We start from the raw sequence: 16,183 nt of genomic DNA, 5'->3' as shown, positions 1-16,183 counted from the left end.
ATTTAGTTGTATTCAACCTAAAAGTATGGCATTGGAAAATGGCGCACTTCTATTCTTATTATTTTATTCTTGGCCACCTAGGCCATCTATTATAGACCTGTTGTTTTGCAACAATTATATAAGGCGACTCAACACTGCATCTTGGGATAATCCTTTTATATTAAATACGTTAGTGATAGCCCCCACACGCCGAAGTCACCTTTAAATAAATACAATCCTCGCACACAGGTGCATACTATTGAACACATAAGAGAAGCATACAGAAACTTGTAATCAATTTCAATATATAACTATTTAAACTATAACTATTCATACGTTGTAATATATTCCAAGTTAATGTTATGAACATATTGTATGATAAATAAATTATACGAAAACTGTGTCTTTATTTTAATTCTTATTTGTATGCCCTTGGTAGATTAGAATAGCTTTTAATTAGTGTTGTAATAAAATAGCAAAACCTTATGTAGACATCTACGGAGGTTCTAAATTCCAAATTTTACCATTTCATGTTTAAATGTTGAATTCTGCTTAAGCCGGTGCTAGGGGGCGTGGACGGTAGTTTGCACTTTACAGTACCGTCCATAAACAGGCTCAATCAAACCGAGCCTGCAACATTTTCAATTATGACGTGTTGGACTTTCTTTAGGGATTCTTACTTTCTCTATTTTGTTGTTGTTATTATTGCAACGGAGATGTACTTTCTAATAATTAAAGTAGCTAAGCTACTATATAGACTATTATGTACATGTAGTAACAGTAGTTGCGTTCATTGAACGCCGCCTTTCCTTGTTGATCTTGTTTATCATATTTTAAACTGTATAAGGTGCGAAATTGACAGCTGCAGATGTTTATATCGCAAGTTGTTGTTGCTACGGATTATTTTGGCTGCGGATGCTGCGGATATTATTCACATAACAAATGCTGAGGTGTCTGCGGAGTAAATGTAAATGTTTTCTATAGAAAGTAACACGTCTATAATGCTGAACTATCGTTTATTAACTGATTTGATACAGAGCGTGGCATGCTAAGAAAAGGTTTGTAGGCGGGGCTTATGTTTGGGGTCCGCCTGGGCTCCTTGCCATTGGTTCTTGTTGCTGGGTCATGGGGGGGGGGGGGTTGCGTTCATTGAACGCCGCCTTTCCTTGTTGATCTTGTTTTTCATATTTTATGAGTAATACATTTTGACCAATGAATAATAGAGTTAAACACAACAGTTAAGTAAAGTATCAACCCTCTAATCATCAGTAAAATAGATAAATACAGAATCCCTAAAGAAAGCCCAACACGGCAAAATTGAAAATGTTGCAGGCTCGGTTTGATTGAGCCTGTTCATGGACGGTACTGGAAAGTGCAAGTTACCGTCTACGCACCCTAGCACCGGCTTAAGCAGAATTCAACATTTAAACGTGAAATAGTAAAATTTTGAATTTAGAAACATCCGCAGATGTGTTAATACGGCGGTTATCATGGAATCTTCAATGTGACACTTCCGTGCCATTCCATTCCATGAAGCCACAGAATGCTTTGTGACGCTCAATATATAGACAAAGTGCGTAAGATTTCCGTTCCTTTGGAAAATGCGGACTATTTCAATGGTACGGAGTCTGTGTCCAATCAAAATAGACTACGGAATGTGACGAGCCAATCAGATTCACGGAAAGAGCTGCGGACGTTTAACGTCACAAAAGTTTATCAATACACTAAAATTAAATGATCCGCAGCCTAGTTTTAAATTTATAATTCTTCATTTATACACAAGGTAAAGAATAGGAGAGTGCTAGGGGGCGTGAGGGATGTTGCACATTTTCATTATCCCTCATGTTCAGACTCGATCAAACCGAGTCTGCAATTCTCTTGTAATTTTGTTGTGATTAATGCTTCCGAGGGATCTCTTTGTTTCCAGATTTTTACACATTTAGAATAGATGTTCTGAACAGGTACTATTGGATATTTCCTGCAGTCTGATGCCTTTGATTGTACTTTACCGACACAAAAATGCCGACTTCACTTTGTTTCCAGAATTTTTCACTGTCAAATTGTCACCACAATGATTTAATTCATTCCTGAGTAAGTTGAATGCATTTGTATAGGTAAATAATGGTGTTAAGAAATACTATTAGTGCTGATAGTTGTTCACGATAATGTTCACAGCAGGTGTCAAGTGCTGCGTGGCAGCTGTAAAAAGTTGCCTCGTACTTTACTTCAGTGTGAGGAATATTATCGTGATATTGACTTTAACTCGGTAAAAGTTCTTCTTGGGCTTAAAGATGAAAACGAGAAATAAATGAGATTCATGAAATAAATAAAAACTTTCCTTGTTGATCTTGTTTATCAAAATTTGTTATATTTTTCTGGTCATTTGGGATTATTGATGCCAGCAGTATTGAGTGCTGAGAATTGAGTACCGCAAAAGCCGGTGCGAGGGGGTTTGAGGGATGTTGCACTTATTCATTACCCCTCATGTACAGACTCAATCAAACCGAGTCTGCAATTCTTATGTAATTTTGTTGTGATTAATGCTTCCGAGGGGTCACATTGTTTCCAGATTTTTATACTTCACAACAGCAGGTGTAAAGTGCTGTGTGGCAGCTGTAAACCGTTCTGTGTTGTTATATTTTTCTGTTCCTTCGGGATCATTGATGCCAGCACTATTGAGTGTTGAGTACCGCTCAAGCCGGTGCTAAGGGGCGTGAGGGATGTTGCACTTATTCATTATCCCTCATGTACAGACTCAATCAAACCGAATCTGCAAGTCTTATGTAATTTTGTTGTGATTGATGTTCCGAGGGATCAATTTGTTTCCAGATGTTTGTTATATACCTCTGTGAGACACAATATTCATAAAAAATAATATATTTTCGCGGTTGTAAAAATGTTGAGTTCTCTCGATAATATTACAAGTAAACAGAACATAATCATTATGATTGTTTCCGGTACCATATTGAAATACTACAACACTTCCAATTCCTTTGTTTTAACTTATCCTCCTTGATAAAATTCTGGAAACAAAGTGATCCCTCGGAAGCATTAATCACAACAAAATAACATAAGAATTGCAGACTCGGTTTGATTGAGTCTGTACATGAGGGACAATGTATAAGGGCAACATCCCTCACGCCCCCTAGCACCGGCTTGAGCGGTACTCAATTCTCAACACTTTATAGTGTTGGCATCAATAATCCCGAAGGACCAGAAAATATAACAACACTGAAGTGAAGTACGGGGCAACTTAAGTCCAGTATTATCAGTTATTGTTCTACCAAGGGCATTTATTCATAAATATTAAAATCATCAATTAAATAGTAATTTAAACAACAACAAAAAACATGTATTTGAATACAACTTAAAATACACAAACATGCAGTACACTTTTAAAAAACACACTGTCCATTTGTAATGATTATCAAATTTTCACTCTGTTCATCTTTTAAGGGTTCGTGTTAAATGTTGAATTCTGCTTAAGCCGGTGCTAGGGAGCGTGGACGGTAACTTGCACTTTCCAGTACCGTCCATGAACAGGCTCAATCAAACCGAGCCTGCAACATTTTAAATTTTGCCGAGTTGGGCTTTCTTTAGGGATTTTGTTCTTCTCTATTTTACAAGTATTCTGCTATAACTAAAAAAACAAGCAATTATCATAGTATTGCAAGCAATCCATAAGTCCCCTACCGGTAAGAGCCCAAGCAACATTCTGAAGGGCCATTGGCCATTCACTTATGTTTCTATTTTAAGTAAATTTGTTGAAAAAGTTCTTTAAAAGTGATCACAGTGAACAGACAGACAGACGGACTGAAGGACAGTCTAAAGTTATTTTTTAAACATCCCTGTTATCAAAATATAACATTTTAAAAGCAAAATTTAAAAAAAAAGGAGATAACGATGTCATACATGATGTGAGTGTAACAAAGAACAATTAGTAATGAAGGTATGAATATTGAATATTTATTTTGAAATTGAAGTAAATGAAAGTTAAAAGAACAAATAGGAAAAATTAAAAGTTTAAGGAGGAGATAATTCTGGAAATATGGATGCTAGATTTATAAACCTTATCATATTATAATGATGTGGGAGTTTGAAGAAAATTCTATCATGATTGAAGAAGTTGGAGTAAAAAATTACCAATTTCTCAAAAAAAAGTCTAAGTTCAAAAGGGGCATAATTCTGGAAATAGTCTTGCTAGAGTATTGAACACTCACAAATGTTGAATGATAATAAGAAACATTTATATGAAGTTTGAAGTAGATACGTTCAGAAAAAAAGAAGTTATTAAAAAAAACAATGTTTTTTTTCATGAAAATTATTTTAAGTTCAAGGGAGGTAATTCTGATAAATTTTGTGCTAGAGTTGTAAACTTTGTCACATATGATGTGGTTGATGACTAGCAACTTATTTTTAAAGTTTGAAGAAAATACCTTAAGAAATAAAGAACTTATAGTGAAAAACTTAAAAACTAGAATCAGAAATCTTGAAATTCAGTCTATTTGTTGCCATAGCAACCAGAATTTTTAACACAGGAAGATAAGAAAAGGATGTGCATAATTTCCATACTGCCATCTACCCATATGTCAAGTTTCATAAAAATATTTTCAATACTTTTTGCGTTATCACTGGATCCAGGTTATGTGTAAAATCTGCCATATTTTCAGTCTATTTGTTGCCATAGCAACCAGAATTTTCAGAATAGGAAAAAAAGAAAAAGACGTGCATAATCTCCATACTGCCATCTATCCATATATCAAGTTTCATAAAAAAATGTTCAGTACTTTTTGCGTTATCGCGGGATCCAGGTTATGTGTAAAATTTGCCATATTTTCAGTCTATTTGTTGCCATAGCAACCAGAATTTTCAACATAGGAAGAAAAGAAAAAGACGTGCATAATCTCCATACTGCCATCTATCCATATACCACGTTTCATTAAAATATTTTCAGTACTTTTTGTGTTATCGCGGGATCCAGTTTTGTGGACGGACGGACGGACAGACGGACGGAGGGTAAACCTAAAGTCCCCTCCGGTAGACCGGTAGGGGACTAATAAAAATATTTCTAACTTAAGGACATTTAAACACTTACCATTATCAACATTAACAGTATCCAAATTATAATTTCACTCAATACAATATACTGCTACCATAAAATAGATAAATAAAGAATCCCTAAAGAAAGCCCAACACGGCAAAATTGAATAATGTTGCAGGCTCGGTTTGATTGAGCCTGTTCATGGACGGTAATGTCATATCTTATTCTGAAACCATTGGGTCCAAGTCATCATCATGAGTGAAATTTCAAAATAGATAAGAAAGGCCAACACGGCAAAATTGAAAATGTTGCAGGCTCGGTTTGATTGAGCCTGTTTATGGACGGTAATGGAAAGTGCAAGTTACCGTCCACGCCCCCTAGCACCGGCTTAAGCAGAATTCAACATTTAAACATGGAATAGTAAAATTTTGAATTTAGAAACATCCGCAGATGTTTTCATACGGCGGTTATCATGGAATCTTCAATGTGACACAGTAGTGCCATTCCATGAAAAGCGGCGTATGGTCCCCAAGTAAAAGAATGCTTTTGCCCTAAACGAGTAAACAATGGGCGGAACTAAATAAAATGGAATTTTGAAAGGGGATCTGAGGTTATGAAGCCTGCGTATCACAGATTTATAAGACGTCAAAAGACAAATTTAAAAAGCAGGCAACATATCCTTAGGGTGATTCAACATTATTCAAGTAGGAATATTGGAACCACCCAACTAGAAATGCCGAAAAGTTGAAACTAAAAATACCACAAGCACAACAATAATTTCATGCTGAACGATCTTCAAGGATCGAAAATATAACATCATTGATTAAATGTACGGGGAGACTTTTTACAGCCGCCACACGACACTAATAACACGGATGTGATCATAAAATAGATTAATACAGAATCCCTAAAGAAAGGCCAACACGGCAAAATTGAAAATGTTGCAGGCTCGGTTTGATTGAGCCTGTTCATGGACGGTAATGGAAAGTGCAAGTTACCGTCCACGCCCAAACTTACTTACAATATTAAACAGTTTACACAAAGTTCCAATGTCCATGTTTTCGAAACATCAAGATTGATATATATATTGTTTCTATATTCATGTGAAAATTTCAAATATTCACTTATATTAATAACCAAAAGTTTTCAACGTTAAACAAACTTGCATAACACGTAAACTTTAATAATATTTTCATCAGTTTTATGTCACATGTACACATTTTTATTTTCATTTTTAGCTCACCTGTCACAAAGTGACAGGGTGAGCTTTTGTGATTGCTTTTCGTCCGGCGTCCGTAAACTTTTACTTTAAATGACATCTCCTCATAAACCACTAAGCCAATTTCATCCAAACTTCACAGGAATGTTCCTTTGGTGGTCACCTTTAAAAATTGTTCAAAGAATTTAATTCCATGCAGAACTATGGTTGCCATGGCAACCGAAAGAAAAAACTTTAAATATCTTCTTTTAAAATACCATAAGAGCTAGAGCTTAGATATTTGGCATGAAACATCTTCTAGTGTGTGTCTACCAAGTTTGTTCAAATAAAAGCCCTGGGGTCAAAATTGGCCCCGCCCCGGGGGGTCATTGATTTTTCCTATATGCATATAGTAAAAACTTAAAAAATCTATTTTAAAGAACTCAAAGAGCTATGGCTAAGATATTGATCATCAAACATGTTCTAATAGGTGTCTACCAAGTTTGTTCAAATAAAAACCCTGGGGTCAAAATTGGCGCCGCCCCAGGGGGTCATTGATTTTCCCTCTATGCATATAGTAAAAACTTAAAAAATCTTCTTTTAAAGAACCAAAAGAGTTAGAGCTAAGATATTTAGCATGAAACATGTTCTAATAAGTGTCTACCAAGTTTGTTCAAATAAAAGCCCTGGGGTCAAATCTGGCCCCGCCCAGGGGGGGTCATTGATTTTCCCTATATGCATATAGTAAAAACTTAAAAAATCTTCTTTTAAAGAACTCAGAGAGCTATGGCTAAGATATTGAGCATCAAACATGTTCTAATAGGTGTCTACCAAGTTTGTTCAAATAAAAGCCCTGGGGTCAAAATTGGCCCCGCCCCAGGGGGTCATTGATTTACCCTATATGCATATAGTAAAAACTTAAAAAATCTTCTTTTAAAGAACCAAAAGAGTTAGAGCTAAGATATTAAGCATGAAACATGTTCTCATAAGTGTCTACCAAGTTTGTTCAAATATAAGCCCTGGGGTCAAAATTGGCCCCGCCCCGGGGGGTCATTGATTTTCCCTATATGCATATAGTAAAAACTTAAAAAATCTTCTTTTAAAGAACTCAAAGAGCTATGGCAAAGATATTTAGCATCAAACATGTTCTAATAGGTGTCTACCAAGTTTGTTCAAATAAAAGCCCTGGGTTCAAAATTGGCACCGCCCAGGGGTCATTGATTTTCCTTATATGTGTATAGCAAAAACTTAAAAATCTTCTTTGAAAAAACCCAAATAGCTAGAGTTAAGATATTAAGCATGAAACATCTTTTAGTGAGTGTCAGTTTGTTCAAATAAAAGACCTGGGGTCAAAATTGGCCCCGCCCCGGGGGTCATTGATTTTCTTTATATGTGTATAGCATAAACTTAAAATCTTCTTTGAAAAAACCCAAATAGCTAGAGTTTAGATATTAAGCATGAAACATCTTCTAGTAAGTGTCTACAAATTTGTTCAAATAAAAGCCCTGGCCCGGCCCCAGGGGTGTCATTGTTTTTAACTATATGTGTATAGTAAAAACTTTAAAAAAAGTCTTCTTTTAAAAAGCCCAATGAGCTAGAGCTTAGATGTTTAGCATGAAACATCTTCTTATGGGTGTCAACCAAGTTTGTGCAAATAAAAGCCCTTGGGTTAAATTGGCCCTGCAACGTTGAGGGTGGGGGTTGGGGGCCTATATACAGGTGAGCGACCTCAGGGCCATCATGGCCCTCTTGTTATTTATTTCATGGTGCTCATTTCTCGTTTTCATCCTTAAGCACAAAGTCAATATCACGACTAAGTTCTGAAGAAGCCACAAATCCTAAAGTTGATAGGTGGTCTTCTTCTTCCTAGGTTGGACGCCGCTCCCCACGAGTCAATTCATTTACCATTTTGTAGGTGAATACCCTACATGCACTGCTGGATTTTTCTGAGGGTTCTACCAATGGTTCCTTAGATCCTGGAAGTGCTAAAAAATATGCATTTATCTGATAAATACCGCCGGCTTAAATGGGTGGGGTCAAATCTATTGGTGATACACTCCAACTTCTAAGAAGCTGCCTCCCAATCCAGAAGTTTTCTGTCGGCAGACATGTTCTGCTATCCTATTGGTGGTCAGTTGGAGGATGTGGTACCAATCGGAATAATCAGTGTACCATGACTGTGCTCCAATCTCTTCGTCCTTGCGGGCAAAGGGGCGTAGCTCCTTTATTTAGAAGACCAATAGCACGTTCTGAATGATTGCTTAGGGGCAGGTATGTGCAAAAGTTTTTTGTGGTAATTGTGTTGTTAAATTTCACTTACATCATTTCTTTCTAAATTTTTATACGCCCGTTTGAAAAACGGGACGTATTATGGGAACGCCCCTGGCGGGCGGGCGGCGTCCAATTTTGTCCGGAGCATATCTCCTATATGTATGGAGGGATTTTAATGAAACTTCATAGAAATGTTCACCACTATAAGGACAGTGTCGCGCACATAAACCAGGTCAAAGGTCAAGGTCACACTTAGAGCTCATTGAAAAATGCTTGTCCGGAGCAAAACTTCCACATGTATAGAGGGATTTCAATATTACTTGGCACAAATGTTCACCATTGTGAGGCGGAGTGTCGCGCGCAAGATTCAGGTCCTTGCGGTCAAGGTCACACATACAGGTCAAAGTTCAGATAAAAATATGAAGATGTGTATATGGACCATTTAGTCATCATTTATTGAGGGATTGTAACACAAAATGGTCATTATCAAGACTATGGCTGTGATACATATAATTTAGGTCAAATATACAAGGTAAAGGTCACTAAAGATGATGAAATATCCAGATTTTGTCCGGAGCATATCTCCTAACGCATGGAGGGATTTTAATGAAATTTCATAGAAATGTTCACCATTATGAGAAGCCATGTCACGCACATGAACTAGGTCAAAGGTCAAGGTCACACTTAGCGCTCATTGAAAAACGCTTGTCCGGAGCAAAACGTCCACATGCATAGAGGGATTTCAATATAACTTGGCACAAATGTTCACCATTGTGAGGCGGAGTGTCGCGCACAAAATTCAGGTCCCTGCAGCCAAGGTCAAGGTCACACATAGAGGTCAAAGTTTGGAAAATATGAAGATGTGTATAGGGACGATTTAATCATCATTTATTGAGGGATTGTAACACAAATGGTCATTATCATGACTACGGCTGTGACACATGTACTTTAGGTCAATATATGCAAGGTCAAGGTCACTAAAGATGGTGAAATATCCAGATTTTGTCTGGAGCATATCTCCTACATGTATGGAAGAATTTTTATAATACTTTATGGAAATGTTCACCACCATGATATGTATTGCTCCATGCATGATCCAGGTCAAAGGTCAAGGTCACACTTAGAGCTCATTGAAAAAAACGCTTGTCCGGAGCAAAACTTCTACATTCATAGGGGGATTTCAATATAACTTGGCACAAATGTTCACCATTGTGAAGCTGAGTGTCGCACGCAAAATTCAGATCCCTGCGACCAAAGTCAAGGTTACACATGAGGTCAAAGTTCAGATAAAAATTTGAAGATGTGTATAGGGACCATTTAGTCATCATTTATTGATGGATTGTAGCACAAATGGTAACTTTCATGGCTACAGGTGTGACACATTTAATTTAGGTTAATATTTGCAAGGTCAAGGTCACTGGAGATGATTAAATATCCAGATGTTGTCCGGAGCATATTTTCTACATGCATGGAGGAATTTCAATGTTACTTTATAGAATTGTTCACCACCATGAGACGTAGTGCCCTGCACATGAACCAAGTCTCTAGGTCAAAGGTGAAGGTCACAGTTAGAGCTAATAGAAAAACGCTTGTCTGGAGCAAAACTTCTACATGCATAGAGGGATTTCAATATAATTTGGCACAAATGTTCATCATTGTGAGGCTGAGTGCCGTGCATAAAATTCAGGTCCCTGCGACCAAGGTCAAGGTCACACATCCTGTGCATATCTTCCCTACTGATTTGTTTTAAGGTTCATTTAACAACACAGTGCCAAGAATAAAAACTTGCTTGCTAGATAACACTTATCCATAATGCCCCCATCTCCATCTAAAGCTTTCGTAAACGGGCGTATTTTGTGACTATGGCACCCTTGTTATCTCTAAATTCATTTTCCAGCAAATTACCAACCCCTTCCTCTGTCTCACTCCTCTTGCTCTTCAATTTTACTCGGTATTCTGGTTACTATCTTTCATATCATCTTCCATCATTCTTCTATCTGCCAGCTTGAGGATGTGGTACCAATCGGAATAATCAGTGGTACCATGACTGTGCTCCAATCTCTTCGTCCTGGCGGGCAAAGGGGCGTAGCTCCTTTATTTAGAAGGCCAATAGCACGTTCTCAATGATTGCTGAGGGGCAGGTATGTGCAAACGTTTTTTGTGGTAATTGTGTTGTTAAATTTCATTTACATCATTTCTTTCTAAATTTTCATCTCTAAATTCATTTTCCAGCAAATTACCAACCCCTTCCTCTGTCTCACTCCTCTTGCTATTTCGCTTCGCTCCTCTTCCGTATTTCAATAACTCGCCTCATCTGTCCATCTTTGACTTTAAACTAAATTGATCTTTCTTCTTTATTAATGCCCTCTGCCTTTGCCATTGGTCTTTTCTAAATTCCAGTTTTCCACACCTTTGCCATATTTTTATCATTCAATTCTACCTCTTCATTTTCACTTTCATTTATTTCTTCTTAAATACCATGATCTGCCCGTCTCACCTTTCTGACATTTTCTTACTAAAAAATCATAAAACTGTCCACCTCTTCAATTTTACTCGGTATTCTGGTTACTATCTTTCATATCATCTTCCATCATTCTTCTATCTCATCATCCTTCATTATCTCATTGTCAGTATCTTCCTCTATTTCTCCTCTGTCATCCACATTCAACGTTACCATTTTGCCTTACCATTTTATCATCATTCATCTTTTTACATCCTTCGCCTTCTCTCGCTCCTTCAGTTCTACAATCATAACTCACTTCATTTTCACCACCTTTCTTCATATCTTCTCTGCCACCCACATCCATTTCTTCCTCATGACTTATAATCTTTCCACTGCTTTTTACTTTATTATTTATTTCACCTTATTTAGCCTTTTGTTTCAATGAAATCAATCTTCTTATGCCATCTCTACCTGTGTCTAGTTTCATAATTGTCTGAAAGTCATTTTCGTCTTCACCCTTTATGTCGGTGTCTATATCTTTCATCTAAGTATTGACTTTTACTTTGTTTCACTATGTACTTGTTAACATTATTGTCTTTTTCAGTTCTTATACTTGTATGCTTACTGTCTAGTTTTTGGTGTCTTTGTTCTTTGTTTTGTTCACTTTTATGTTTGTTCAGATTAACACTTGTCTTGTCTTTCTTGTTTTGATCATTTTCCTCAATATTCAGTTTCACTTTCTTCTTTGGTTGTTTCTCACTATCATATTTAGAGCTATCTCCACATGCTGTCAGATTAAGTGGAGCAGCTGTGAAGAGTGACTCATATACTGCCTTTATATCTTCTGATTTCCCTGATTCTGTCCTTTTTAGCTCACCTGAGCATATGCTGAGGGTGAGCTATTAGGATCACTCTTCGTCCGTCGTCCGTCGTCCGTCGTACGTTGTCCGTTCACACTTTTCAAACGACATCTCCTCTGAAACCATAAGGCAGATCATAATGAAACTTCACAGGGATGTTCCTTGTGTGAAGCCTTAACAAAGTTGTTCAAAGAATTCCATTCCATGCAGAACTCTGGTTGCCATGGCAACCAAAAGAAAAAACTTTAAACATCTTCTTCTAGAAAACCCGAAGAGCTAGAGCTTAGATATTTGGCATGAAACATCTTCTAGTGAGTGTCTACCAAGATTGTTCAAATAAAATCCCTGGGGTCAAAATTGGCCCCGCCCCAGGGGGTCATTGATTTTCCCTATATGCATATAGTAAAAACTTAAAAAAAATCTTCTTTTAAAGAACTCAAAGAGCTAGAGCTAAGATATTAAGCATGAAACATCTTCTAATGAGTGTCTACCAAGATTATTCAAATAAAAAGCCCTGGGGTCAAAATTTGCCCCGTCCCAGGGGGTCATTGATTTTCCCTATATGCATATAGTAAAAAACTTAAAAAATCTTCTTCTAAAAAACCCAAAGAGCTAGAGCTTAGATATTTTGACATGAAACATGTTCTAATGGATGTCTACCAAGTTTGTTCAAATAAAAGCCCTGGGGTCAAAATTGGCCCGCCCCAGGGGGTCATTGATTTCCCTATATGCATATAGTAAAAACTTAAAAAAAATCTTCTTTTAAAGAACCCAAAGAGCTAGACCTAAGATATTAAGCATGAAACATCTTCTAATGAGTGTCTACCAAGATTGTTCAAAATAAAAGCCCTGGGGTCAAAATTGGCCCCCCCCAGGGGGTCATTGATTTTCCTTATATGCATATAGTAAAAAACTTAAAAAAATCTTCTTCTAAAAAACCCAAAGAGCTAGAGCTTAGATATTTGGCCATTTAATATGTTCTAATGGATGTCTACCAAGTTTGTTCAAATAAAAGCCCTGGGGGTCAAAATTGGCCTGCCCCAGGGGGTCATTGATTTTCCCTATATGCATATAGTAAAAACTTAAAAAAAATCTTCTTTTAAAGAACCAAAAGAGCTAGACCTAAGATATTAAGCATGAAACATCTTCTAATAAGTGTCTACCAAGATTGTTCAAATAAAAGCCCTGGGGTCAAAATTGGCCCGGCCCCAGGGGGTCATTGATTTTTCCTATATGCATATAGTAAAAACTTAAAAAATTCTTCTTTTAAAGAACCCAAAGAGCTAGACCTAAGATATTAAGCATGAAACATCTTCTAATCAGTGTCTACCAAGATTGTTCAAATAAAAGCCCTGGGGTCAAAATTGGCCCAGCCCCAGGGGGTCATTGATTTTCCCTATATGCATATAGTAAAAACTTTAAAAAGTCTTCTTCTAAAAAACCCAAAGAGCTAGAGCTTAGATATTTGGCATAAAACATGTTCTAATGGATGTCTACCAAGATTGTTCAAATAAAAGCCCTGGGGTCAAAATTGGCCCAGCCCCAGGGGATCATTGATTTTCCCCCTATGTGCATATAGTAAAAACTCAAAAAAATCTTCTCTTAAAGAACCCAAAGAGCTAGAGCTAAGATATTAAGCATGAAACATCTTCTTATCAGTGTCTACCAAGTTTGTTCAAATAAAAGCCCTGGGGTTAAAATTGGCCACGCCCCAAGGGTTATTGATTTTCCCTATATACATAGATTAAAAAGTTAAAAATCTTCTATTAAAGAACCAAAAGAGCTAGAGCTAAGATATTTAGCATGAAACATGTTGTAATGGATGTTTACCAAGTTTGTTCAAATAAAAGCCCTTGGGTCAAAATTGGCCCTGCAAGGAAGAAGGGGAAGGGGCAAAAGTCATTGTTATTCATTATTTGTGTATAGTAAAAACTTAACATCATGAAATATCTTTTAATGGGTGTCTTCCAAGTTTGTTCAAATAAAAGCCCTTTGGTTTAAACTGGCCCGGCCCTGGGGGCCTTTGTTCAGGTGAGCGACCCCAGGGCCATCATGGCCCTCTTGTTCTAATCTTGACCTTTTTCTCGTTACTCCCCTCTAACATTTCCCTTCCGCGCTTCCAACCCTCTCTTATCTGATCTCTTTCCTTTAAACAGATTCCAACCTTTTCCGCCATGTTCATCATTAGTCGCCTTGCCTCAACTGCCATTGGATTTGCCCAAGGTTCTGGTTTGAAAATATCAATATAATCTCCAGGATATACAGCGAAATAAAAGCAATTGTTACCACCTATGAAATTCTTGGGCTGTATATCTAACTCTACAAAATGTTTACTTAAACAGTGAGCCTTTAGATCAGTTACTCTGGTAATCACATTCTTTACATTGCACCAAGGACAGTAGACTGACTGCTTTTTGTGTGTTTTAGAGGACAGATGATATACCAAAGCTTTTTTATCCACAAAGGCGGCGGGGGATATAGAAATAGTCTCCGTCCGTCCGAGTTTCTGTCCGACATTTTTGTCCGGAGCATATCTCAAAAAGTATTTGAGGTATCAACTTGAAACTTCATAGTCTGATAGATCTCATTGAGGAGGAGTGCAGTGCACAAAATGATAATTCTACCCGGCATAATTTTTCAGTCATTGCCCTTGGTTATTTTTCAAACTTAATATTTGTCCAGAGCATAACTCTAAAAGCCTTTAAGATATCAACATGAAACTTCATAGGTGGATAGATCTCACCCAGGAGGTGTGCAGTGCACAGGAATGATAACTCTACCCTTCATATTTTTTTAGTTATTGCCCTTTGTTATTTTTCACATTTGATTTTTCACCCGAGTGGAGCATTACTCAAAAAGTCTTTGAGATGTCAGCATGAAGGTTGATAGATTTTATTGAAGAGGAATGCTGTGCACAAGATTGATAACTCTTCCTTTTAATTTTTGAGCTATTGCCCTTTGTTATTTTTCATACTTTTTGTCTTGAGCTTATCTCAAAAAGTGTTAGATGTATCAACTTGAAACTAGATCTCATTTAGGAGGAGTGCAGCACACAATAATGATAACTCTACCCTGCATTATTTTTCAGTTATTGCCCTTTGTTATTTTTCATGCTTAATTTTTGTCCAGAGCATAATTAAAAAAGCCTTTGAGATATCAACATAAAACTTTATAGGTGGATTGATCTCTTGTGGAGGAGTGCTGCACACAAGAATGATAACTGCCCTTCATATTTTTTCAGTTATTGACCTTTGTTATTTTCATGCTTAATTTTTGTCCTGAGCATAGCTAAAAAGCCCTTGATTTACCAACTTGAAACATCATAGGTGGATAGATCTCATTGAGGAGTGCAGCGCACAAGAATGATAACACTTCCATGCATAATTCTTCAGTTATTGCACTTTGTTATTTTTCATGCTTATTTTCTGTCCAGACAGTAACTCATTAAGTATTTACTATAAAAGGTATTCACTTGAAACTCAAAATGTAACTTAGTCTCCATCCGTCTGTCTGTCCGTCGATCCATCCGTCCGTCCTTCTGTCTGACATTTTTGTTCAGAGCATATCTCAGAAAGTATTTCAGATATCAACTTGAAACTTCATAGGAGGATAGATCATAGTGAGGAGGAGTGCAGTGCACAAGAATGATAAGTCTTACCGGCATATTTTTTCAGTTATTGCCCTGTGTTATTTTTCAAACTTAATTTTTGTCCAGATCATAACTCAAAAAGCCTTTGAGTTATCAACATGAAACTTCAAAGGTGGATATATCTCACGAAAGATGATAACTCTACCTTCATCATTTTTTGATTTTACTGCCTTTGTTATTTTTCATTACTTTTTAATTTATCCACCTGAGTGGAGCATAACTCAAAAAGTCTGAGATGTCAACATGAAACTTCATAGGTGGATTTATATTATTGAGGAGGAATGATGTGCGCAAGAAATATAACTATACCTTTTATAAGTTTTGTGTTATTGCTTTTGTTATTTTTCATACTTTTTGTCCGGAGCTTATCTCAAAAAATGTTAGAGGTATCAACTTGAAGCTATAGGTGGATATATCTCATTAAGGAAGAGTGCAGCACACAAGAATGATAACCTACCCTGCATTTCTTTCAGTTATTGCCCTTTGTTATATTCAGCCATCAGTATTCACATCAGTTTCAAGTCTGTAATCACTTCAGCCATCTCAGTTTTCATTACCAAAAGACCTCTTAAAATTGAAGTTATCTGCTCTTCTACTTATCATTCTTCCAATGAGCAAACACATTCGGCGGGGTATGGCCATGTTAACATGGCTGTTGTTGAAGGTAATTTCATTCCGCAGATCTTACACACGTGCATTGTGTGGAAATAAAGGAAATAATGGTTTTATGTATATGCTTTGA

Source organism: Ruditapes philippinarum, unplaced genomic scaffold (assembly GCF_026571515.1).
Source record: "Ruditapes philippinarum isolate M1 unplaced genomic scaffold, ASM2657151v2 ctg4401_1_1_1_1, whole genome shotgun sequence".
In the NCBI taxonomy this organism is placed as follows: domain Eukaryota; kingdom Metazoa; phylum Mollusca; class Bivalvia; order Venerida; family Veneridae; genus Ruditapes; species Ruditapes philippinarum.
Note: the sequence above shows the minus strand (reverse complement) of the source record.